Source organism: Conger conger, chromosome 11 (genome assembly GCF_963514075.1).
Source record: "Conger conger chromosome 11, fConCon1.1, whole genome shotgun sequence".
NCBI classification, from domain to species: Eukaryota; Metazoa; Chordata; class Actinopteri; order Anguilliformes; family Congridae; genus Conger; species Conger conger.
In genome coordinates, this window is record NC_083770.1 from 39,289,727 (window position 1) to 39,299,726 (window position 10,000).

Genomic DNA, 10,000 nt, shown 5'->3' on the forward strand with positions numbered 1-10,000 from the left:
TATATTTTATGCTGCCGTATTTCTAGTTAATGTTAGATTTTTGGGGGGAGGAAATTAGCAAAGTGATGCCAGTCGTTAGAAGGTCAGGATATAAAAATGATTTTGCAGATTCTCTGGAGCTGCTGCTCTCATTTCTCACTGATTAATTGCCCTGGCAACAGCTAATTGGGGAACGTGGGCATATTGGATCAAAGTTGTTTGGGTTTAAAAGTAAAGCCGTTGTATTTTATACGGCCCGTCTCGTTGTATTGAGTACACCGCTGAATAAAAGTGAAACAGATTAGAGGGGATTGAACATTCCTCCGATGTGACGGCTAGGTCTTCATTAGTAATCCGTCATGTCAAAACAAAACAGATACACAAACATTTTTTACACGTTCTTTTTGGATTCATCTTTACCAGCCTGAAGCTGAACTGCATTTTCTTCAGCTGTGTCTTCTAAGCTGGGTATTTAGTAGTCACGATGAGTATATTTACTAGTCACCTCTAGTCAATCTTTTGAAAAATAAATGTGTATATAAACTTTGTGCCCAACATGGGGCTGGGGCTCTCTGAATTCCCATCATAATTTGTACTGGCAACTGCAACCGCGTTCATATGCGAACTCCACTGGCGTGGTGCATGACTGGGACCCGGAAGGTTGGTGGTTCAAGCCCTGGTGTTGCCACGATAACAGTCATGCAGCTGTTGGGCCCTTGCGCAAGGCCCTTAACCCCACATTGCTCCCTGGGTACCGCACTGTGGCTGCCCACTGCTCCTAAGTAACTAGGATGGGTGAAATGCAGAGGGCACATTACCCCACAGGGTTCAATAACTTATTCTTCTTCATCTCTGCATCAGAGAACAGAGCCATAACCCAATGAGCCACCCAGCAGCCAACTGTGAGATTTTTTTTTTTTTTTAAGATCCCAATTTGTATTCCTTTAGAAAAGAAGAGAAACGTCAATCCCCCAGAGACGCAGGAACGAATCGCAGGCAACTTTAATATTTTCACTCCCTTCTTCAAATAATTTGATGCAGCGAGCAAATTTCAGGTGGAAAATGCAGGTTGTGCTGCCTTCTCTCCTTCTTCTGTTTCATCCCTCTGTTTCTCCTCGCTGGTCTATCTGGAGCCAGACTGTCGCTGCACAAAAATATGCGCAACCACACACCCAATTACCATATAACAGGTTCCATAATCACAACGCGCTAACCTCAAGCGCACTAGCGAGAGATCTTCCTCCGGATGTGTTCTGTTTCTTTATTTTTTCTCCACTTTTTTGGAGTTCAAAGACAGACACTGCTCCCAGACTGTCGCACGGTGACACGGGGCTGTGTACAGCAGAGCTAGCGCATTTATCTGTGAAACGCGATGGTAATGAAGCTCGGCGTTGAGGAAATGAAACGCGCAGTCCTATTGAGCTAATGCCGCGGCATCGTTAAGCTCTGAGTGCGATGCAGAGACATCAGAACAAGGAGACTTCACAAGCTTTCTGCAGACGAACGTATGCATGCCTCCATGCTGTAAACCAGGGGCGTCCGACGTTACCCAAAGGATTATTTATGCTATTGCTAATATGCTATGTTTTATTGAAGGTCCCTTTGTAGTGTATTTTCGACATAGTAGAATATATGGTTTGTGAGATTAAGACCAAAAACACATGTCCCTTACAGGAGGATATCAAATCACGACCAATCATAACCATGATAACACATTTACAGCAGAGGTGTCCAGTCTTATCCGAATAGGGCTGATGTGGGTGCAGGTTTTTGGCTTAGCCCAGCCCTACAACACCTGACTCCACTTATTAAGTAATGAAGACCTTGAAAAGTAGGATCAGGTGTGTTCGTACTGGGCTAAAACAAAAACCTGCACCCACGCCGAGATTGAATAGAGAACTTGGGTCTCTGGTCTTACTCTCAAGAGTGTGTGTGTGTACGAGCGTGTTTGTGAATGGCTGTGTGTGTGAACGAGTTTGTGTGTGAGCAAGTGCGTGTGTGAACGAGTATGTGAATGAGTGTGTTTCTGAATGTGTGTGCGTGTACGAGTGTGTGTGTGAACGAGTGTGCGTGTACGAGTGTGTGTGTGAACGAGTGTGTGCGTGTACGAGTGTGTGTGTGAACGAGTGTGCGTGTACGAGTGTGTGTGTGAACGAGTGTGTGCGTGTACGAGTGTGTGTGTGAACGAGTGCGTGTGTGAACGAGTGACGGAAGTCGCTGTAGGTCATTGTGCCAGGTCTGTCAGGGGAAAAGCTTTCTCAGCACGCAGTGCGATGCTGCACTTCATTTGAGGAGAAAAGCTGACGGACGCGATTGATTTTGCCTCAGTTTAATATTTTCTCCTGCGCGTCCGATAATCACGGAGCTGAAATCCAGGAGCGTGACAGGAGCTGGGAAGCTGTGGAAGGGCAGGTGTTTTTCAAATCCCGCTTGTTTAACCAAACCCTCGGGACTCAGGTTTCTGCCCAATTATACGCGTTTATGTGTGTGTGTGTGTGTGTGTGTGTGTTTGAGTTTATGTGTGAATGAGTCTGTGTGAGTGTGGGTATGCACGTGTGTGTGTGTGTGTGTGTGTGTGTGTATGTGTGTGTTTCAGTTCATGTGTGAATGAGTTTGGGTGTGTGTGTGTGTGTGTGTGTGTTTGAGTTTGTGTGAATGAGTCTGTGTGAGTGTGGGTATGCGTGTGTGTGTGTGTGTGTGTATGTGTGTGTTTCAGTTCATGTGTGAATGAGTTTGGGTGTGTGCATGTTTGAGTGTGTGTGGATGTGTGTGTGTGTGGATGTGTGTGTGTGTGTGTATGTGTGTGAGTGAGTGAGTGCGTGTGTGTGTGTGTGTGTGTGTGTGTGAGTGAGTGCATGTGGGTGCATGTGTGCATGTATGTACGAGTACATGACTGTGTATATACAGGTGGCATTAGGCATTTGTATATGTGCCGCAGATTTGATTGGCAGTTTAAAATGCGCTATGCGCTAGCTGTGGTTAGTAGCTGGGGAGAGGATGGGGCGGGGGGGTGGCGGGGAGGTGGGCCTCTGTCCCAGGTTGGGTATTCCACCGGGCGGGGGGGGGCGGTTTAAAATCACACATGCAGCAGTTCCCTCGGGGTACTAAAACCACAGATTGAATCATTAGCGCACTTACAGGTTGTTCATTTGAGAAGCATGCCAATTTTTTCTTTCAGTGTGTCTGTGTGTTTGTTTGTGTGTGCGTGTGTGTGTGTGTGTATGAATATGTGTGAGTGCGTCTGTGTGTGTGTGTGTGTGTCTGTGTGTGTGTATATATGTGTATAAATATGTGTGTGTCTGCATGTGTGTGTGTGCGTGTGTGCATATGAGTATAAATCTGCGTGTGTGCATGTGTGTGTGTGTGTGTGTGCGTCTCTGTGTGTGTGTTTGTGTGTGCATATGTATATAAATATGTGTGTCTGCGTGTGTGTGTGTGTGCGTGTGTGCATATGTGTATACATTTGTGTGCGTGTCTGTGTGTGTGCATGTGTGTGTTTGTGTGTGCATATGTGTATAAATATGTGTGTGTGCATGTCTGTGTGTGTGCCTGTCTGTGTGTGTGTGTGTGTGTGTCTGTGTGTGTGCGTGTCTGTGTCTGTGTGTGTGTTTCTATGTGTGTGAGTGTGTGTGTCTGTGTGTGCGTGTGTGTGTGTTTCTGTGTGTGTGAGTGTGTGTGCCTGAGGCAGCTGCTTCTCACAGCATTACACACCAACACAATGCAGATTTGTGTGCCATCATGTGCTGCCTCACGACACATTAGCGCGTCGCCTCCCCCCCGCTCCCTCGCAGGCTGTGCCACCGGTCCGCAGTAATGCCATCTTATTTCGGCGGGGATGCTATCCGCCTAGCGCTATCTTATTCTGGCAGGGACCTCACACCGCCAGATCCTCTTCTGTACCTGACCAATACCTGCCACTCCGTGCCGTGAGAGGACTGTTGCAGTCGGCGTGTGAAGTCGCCGGTGTTGAGCGAGTTCACTTCTGAGCTCTGACTGACTGAGGGAGAGAGAGAGAGGGAGAGAAAGAGTGAGAGTGAGAGTGAGGGAGAGGAGAGAGAGAGAGGGAGTTGGAGGGAGGAGAGAGAGGGGGGGACAGAGAGGGAGAGAGAGAGGGGGAGAGCGATAGAATGAGAGAGGGAGAGATAGAGAGGGGGAGAAAGAGAGAGAGAGAGAGGGAGTGGGAGTTGGAGGGAGGAGAGAGAGGGTGAGAGAGAGAGGGGGGGACAGAGAGAGATAGAATGAGAGAGGGTGAGAGAGGGAGAGATAGAGAGGGGGAGAGAGAGGGAGAGAGAGAGAGAGAGAGAGGGAGTGGGCCCCTGACGCACATGCTCAGTGTGAGCCCGGCTTCCCTCAGAACCGTGGACCATGAGAGAGCATTCACAATGAACCAGGGCCTCTGAGGCTTTCATCTGCCTTTCTCTCTGTGACCAGTGTGTGGCTGTGTGTGTGTGTAACTTCCAAGAGTGTGTGTGTGTGTGTGTGCGCGTGTGTCTGTGCATGTGTATGTGAAGTGTGTACATGTGTATGTGAACATGTGTATGTGTGCGCCTGTGTGTGTATGCGCATGTTTGTGAACATGTGTGCGTGTGTGAACATGTGTGGGTGAGCATTTATGTGAGTGTGTGTGTGTGTGTGTGTGTGTGTGTGAGCGACTGTGTGTGATCTTTGGAGAGCGACATTAACCTGATTGAAACCAGATTGCCCCCTATCCCACACTGCCGCCCCTCCCCCCACCCCCTGCCAGCCCAATGTGACCTTCAGTGAGCTGGGCTTGGACTGCAACACCTCCCCCAGGAAGCCTTCAAGCACAAAAACACACAAAACAACAACAAAAAACAACACTGGAGCTTCTTTTACACTCCAGACCAAGGGAAGAAAGAAAGAGTCCGAGAGAGAGAGAGAGAGAATAAAGATAGAATGCTGTTGAGAGAACAAATCAGATAGGAGTGAGTGAGTGTGGATAAAAAGGGAAGAAGGGAGAGAGAGAAGTGGAGAGAGGGAGGAGGGGGGAGGGGAGGACTCAGGAACAGTCTTAGAAAATGATGAAATGACGTCTTTACGGATGAACAAAGCGAGTAATGATCGGCCTTCGAAAGCGCTTCTCTCAGAGTGGTGGGCAGGAGAGGAAAGCGTTTTTCTTCATCAGTGCGGAGAGGACGTGTGCGCTTTGAGTGTGTGAGTGTGTGTGTGTGTGTGCTTTGAGTGTGTGTGTGTGTGTGTGTGTGTGTGAGTATGTGTGTGCTTTGAGTGTGTGTGTGTGTGAGTATGTGTGTGTGAGTGTGTGTGAGTATGCGTGTGGAATAACAGACGTTGTGTCGTGTTTGCGTTGTCGTGTGCTTTGATTGCGGCTCAGACGGTTGTCTCTGATTGTTCCTGGCTTTGTAAATAGCTGTGGATAACACTGTCAAGCAAATAAGCCAATAATTTGCACCGAAAAAAAAAAAACCTCCAGAAAAACACAGGCACAAAAGAACGTGTGTGTGAAGACAACAGCTGGGGAGGAGCAGCCTCAGGCAATGTCTTTTGTGTGTGTGTGTGTGTGTGTGTCAGTGTGTGTCTGTGTACGTGCGTGCATCTTTGTGTGTGTGTGTGTTTGTATTTATGTGCGTGTGTGTGTGCACATGTGTCTGTGTTTCTATGTGTGTGTCAGTGTGTCTGTGTGCGTGTTTGTATTTGTGTGTGTGTGCGTGTCTGCATGTGTGCGTGTGTTTCTGTGTGTGTGAGAGCATGTGTGTGTGCATGTGTGTCTTTATGGGTCTGTGTGTGTGTGTGTGTGTGCACGTGTGTCTGTGTGTCTTTGTGTGTGTGTGTGTGTGTGTGTGTGTGCACGTGAGTCTGTGTGTCTTTGTGTGTGTGTGTGTTTCTGTGTGTGTCTGTTTCTGTGTGTCTGTTTCCGGGTCTGTGTGTGTGTGTGTGTGTGTGTGTGTGTGTGTGTGTGAGGAAGTGAAATGGGGGGGTGAAACACAGGGATATTGGGCTCTGATCATAAATAGCTTTGGTCTGACAGGAAACCCATTTACATACAGAGAGAGGGGGGAGGGGCAGAGGGAGGAAGAGAAGGAGAGAACAAGGGAGGGGGAGGAAGAGATAAGGGGGGATTCGGAAGAGAGGAGCAGGAAATGAGAGCGGAGGAGGAAGGGGGGAGGCCTTTGTTCGCTGAGGCCACAGAGCAGTTTGGGCGTGGTGTGGAAATGACACACAGCGCCAAGCGGAACTGGGACCGGTCATCCTCCTCCCACGATGCACTGGGGGCTCCCGCTCCCAGGTCGGGGGGTGAAATCTCGCTCCCGATGTCTCGCTGTGAGCGTTCTCCCTCCCGGCTCATATCCACACATCCAGGACTCTGCTTTCTCAGTGCTGTGCAGTCAGAGAGCAGAACCCACGCAGAATCCGCAATAATCATTTAAATTCATCAATTTTATCCAATCTTATAGCTGATTAGACCAAACGAAGGCAATCCCCCCTGGACCAATGCAGGGTTAAGGGCCTTGCCTAAGGGCCCAACAGCTGTGCAGATCTTAATGGTAAATGGTCTTATTGGTCAATGGATAGCTACACTGGGGCTTGAACCAACAACCTTCAAGGTCCCAGTCAAGCACCTTAGCCACTAGGCTACAGGCTGCCCCCTGAAGCAGCTCAGAGAGCAGAACCCAAGCCAATCCCAGAATAGAACCCAGAATCTCAGATTTGCGGAATCTCGGAGCTGGGCTCCATTTCTCGTTTTTGTTCTTGGCGTGTGCCACGTGTACCACCACGCTGTCCCTCCTCTTTCCTCTCTCCTCTCTCCTCTCTCTTCTCGTCTCTCTTCCCTCGCTCCTTCCTCTGTTTGAAGAACGTGGGCGACCTGTCGGCCTGACCTGGGTGGGGCCCCCGGGGTCAGGGGCCGGGGCAGAGAGGGTGGGAGGGGCCGGAGCTATCTGCCCCCTGAGGAGGCTGGTGGGCGGGCATTTGTTTGAGATCAGCATTCAGGAGGGCGAGTGTGGATACACACACACACACACACTTTCTCCTTCTCTCTCTCGCTCTCACACACACTTACTTTCTCCTTCTCTCTCTCTCACACACATGCACACACACCGGCTTCATGCATGCACACACATACACACATTATACACACACTGCAACATATACTCTCACATGTGCACACAAATTATACATACACTGCAACATAAACAATCTCTCATACGCACACATACACAGTAACTGCAACACACACTCTTTCTCACCTACAAGCACACACATGCTCACAAAGGTTTTTCATTGATACTTTTAAGGGTGTTGTAATTTGTGTACCATATGCCAACTCGGCCAAGGGTAACTGCTTTTTATTTTAGTACTCTATTTACCTTTTTTTTATTTTTCATTCTTTTGTTTCATATTTTTTTTTATTTGTGTTTGCCTTCTTTATTATTGCAGTTGCTATGGTTGTTAAGTGTCTGTTTTTATGAATATATTCATGTTTATGGAAAATGAAAACAAAGTTAATTAAAGTGCCAGTGGGTTGCAGTGGTTAAGGAGCTGGGTTTATAATCTGTAGGCCCAGGTCTGGCCTGGGGGTTCACCCAAAGGTACAGCACTTAGTGTACCTTACTGTAGCACTGTGTAGCTACCCATACCAAACACACGCACACACACACACACATTCCACATGCGCTTGCATGCGCTCATGCACACAGATACACGCACATAGACACACACACACACACACACACACACACACACACAGGGCAACAGTAGCTCAGGATGTAGGCGCAGTCGTCCGACTGTGGGAGAGTTGTCGGTGTGATCCCACATCCTGGGTGTGTCAAAGTTTCCCTGAGCAAGACGCCTCACCCTCAACTGCTCCAGACGAGTTTGTTGGTGCCTTGCCTGGTCATTGGTGTGTTAATGGGTGAATGAGAGGCAATCAATGCAATCCATTCACCATTTACACACACACACCCATGTTCAGCACACACATACACACACACACACACGTTCAGCACACACATACACACACCCACATGCACACACACACACTCACACACACACATTCAGCACACACATACACACACCCACATGCACACACACACACACAAGTTCAGCACACACATACACACACCCACATGCACACACGCACACACACACACACACACACATTCAGCACACACATACACACACCCACATGCACACACACACACACCCACATGCACGTGCACACACACACACACACACACACACATTCAGCACACACATACACACACCCACATGCATACACACACACACACACACACACACACACACACACACACACATGCACATACATACAACAGGCAGTAACACATGGGGGATGCATTACTGCAGTGAACACAGAACTGCATGATGGGTAAAATGGTAAATACTGGTCCTGGTCAGACAGATGGGTAAACCCAGAGGAGGGCAGGGGGCTTCCCCAGCCCCGGGCTGGGATAGGTGTGCCCGACAGCGGGCGGTTTTGGCGCTGAGTGCAGTACACCACGACGGACACAGCGCGATTGCAGGGCTGGTCTGTGTTGTGGGTGTCTGACGATTCTGTGATTTGGGGTTTTCAGTTTAATTCGGAGCAGACTGACAAGTTAACCCACCTCTTCAGACTGCAGTTTTCCTCTAATCTCCACCCCCGAGCGCTCCAACTGACGTTCTGGAATTTCTACGGTTTTAGGCTTCGATATTTTTATGGTTTTTGTTTATGTTTTTCTTCTGAGGGAGTTGTTTGGTGGTTATGGATGTGTATGTGTTCAGAGTTTGTGTTTTGGTTCTTGCTCAGTGTAGTTAACTCACAGTACCCTGCTGAAAAAAGCTAGGTTTTGAAACCACTGGTAGCTGGTTGAGTAGTTCAGACCAGCTCCCAGCTTGATATGGTTTAGCTGGTTGACTGGTTTAGACCAGCTCCCAGCTTCACATGGTTTGTCTAGCTCAAGCTATGTTTTGAAACAGCCGGTAACTGGTTGACCAGTTCGGACCAGCTGCCAGTTGAACATGGTGTAGCTTGTTGACCGGTTCAGACAAGCTGCCGGTTCGATATGGATTAGCTGGATTTTACAGCAGGGAAGTGCTTTAGCCACATTACGTCTCGTACTCGCTGCTCTCCGAGTGCTGTTAGCCTGGTCAGGCGCTATCGCTCACGCTAATCAGATAAATGCTCTTATCTTCTCTTACACCGTGAGTTACTGTGGATAAGAGAGACTCCTGGGTGAACGTAATGTAATAATTGTGCCCGGGTTACTCTGCGATCTAGTGCATTTGTGGTCCTGATTGAATTTGCATGGTTGTGTGTCGCTGTGCCAGGAATTGGTGATTGTGAGTTTGTGTGTTCGGTGCTGCGAGTTTGTGGCGTTCTGTGCAGTTGTGTTATTGCAAGATTTATGTGTTCGTATTTTGAGGACGGGTCAGAGTTGTGCTGTACGGAGTACGTATCTGTGGCTGTAATCTACAGGAGGCTGTGTTATTCTGTCCTTTTGTCCTTTTCTGTTTTTGTGTGCTTGTGTTTTTATCCTGCCTGTGAGTGAGGTATGTGAGTGAGAGTGTGGCTGAGGAATAGATAGTTACCCTTTACACCACGTCAGTGACAGGCCAGGGCCTCAAAGCCTGTTATTATGGGCTGACAGCACAAGTCCAGAAAGAAAGAGAGACTGAGAGAGAGAAACTATTGTTTTCGATAGTTTATTGGGGGTTTTTTCCGTCAATTTGAATTGGTGTATTTTTGTGTTTTTGTGCAACGCTTTGGCAATATTTGCTGTATTTCTTGCCAATAAAGCATATTGAATTGAATTGAGAGAGCGACAGAGAGGGAGAGAGAGAGAAAGAGAGAGAGACAGAAAGGGAGAGAGAGATACAGAGATAGAGAAGGAGAGAGAGAGGGAGCGGATTGACTGTAGATATTCACTCTGACCACCCTGGCACACTGCGTTCGGCCTGGTGTGTTGAGCCTGGTGCGTTGGGCCTGGTGCGTTGGGCCTGGTGCGTTGGGCCTGGTGCGTTGGGCCTGGTGCGTTCGGCCATA

General features: G+C 48.5%; 1 protein-coding gene across 1 annotated transcript in view; it reads left to right on the top strand.

The window, feature by feature from the left end:
- sema4c (sema domain, immunoglobulin domain (Ig), transmembrane domain (TM) and short cytoplasmic domain, (semaphorin) 4C) overlaps positions 1-10,000 on the top strand; it is an 80,795-nt gene that overhangs the window by 41,782 nt on the left and 29,013 nt on the right. The gene's annotated exons all lie outside the window — the stretch shown is intronic.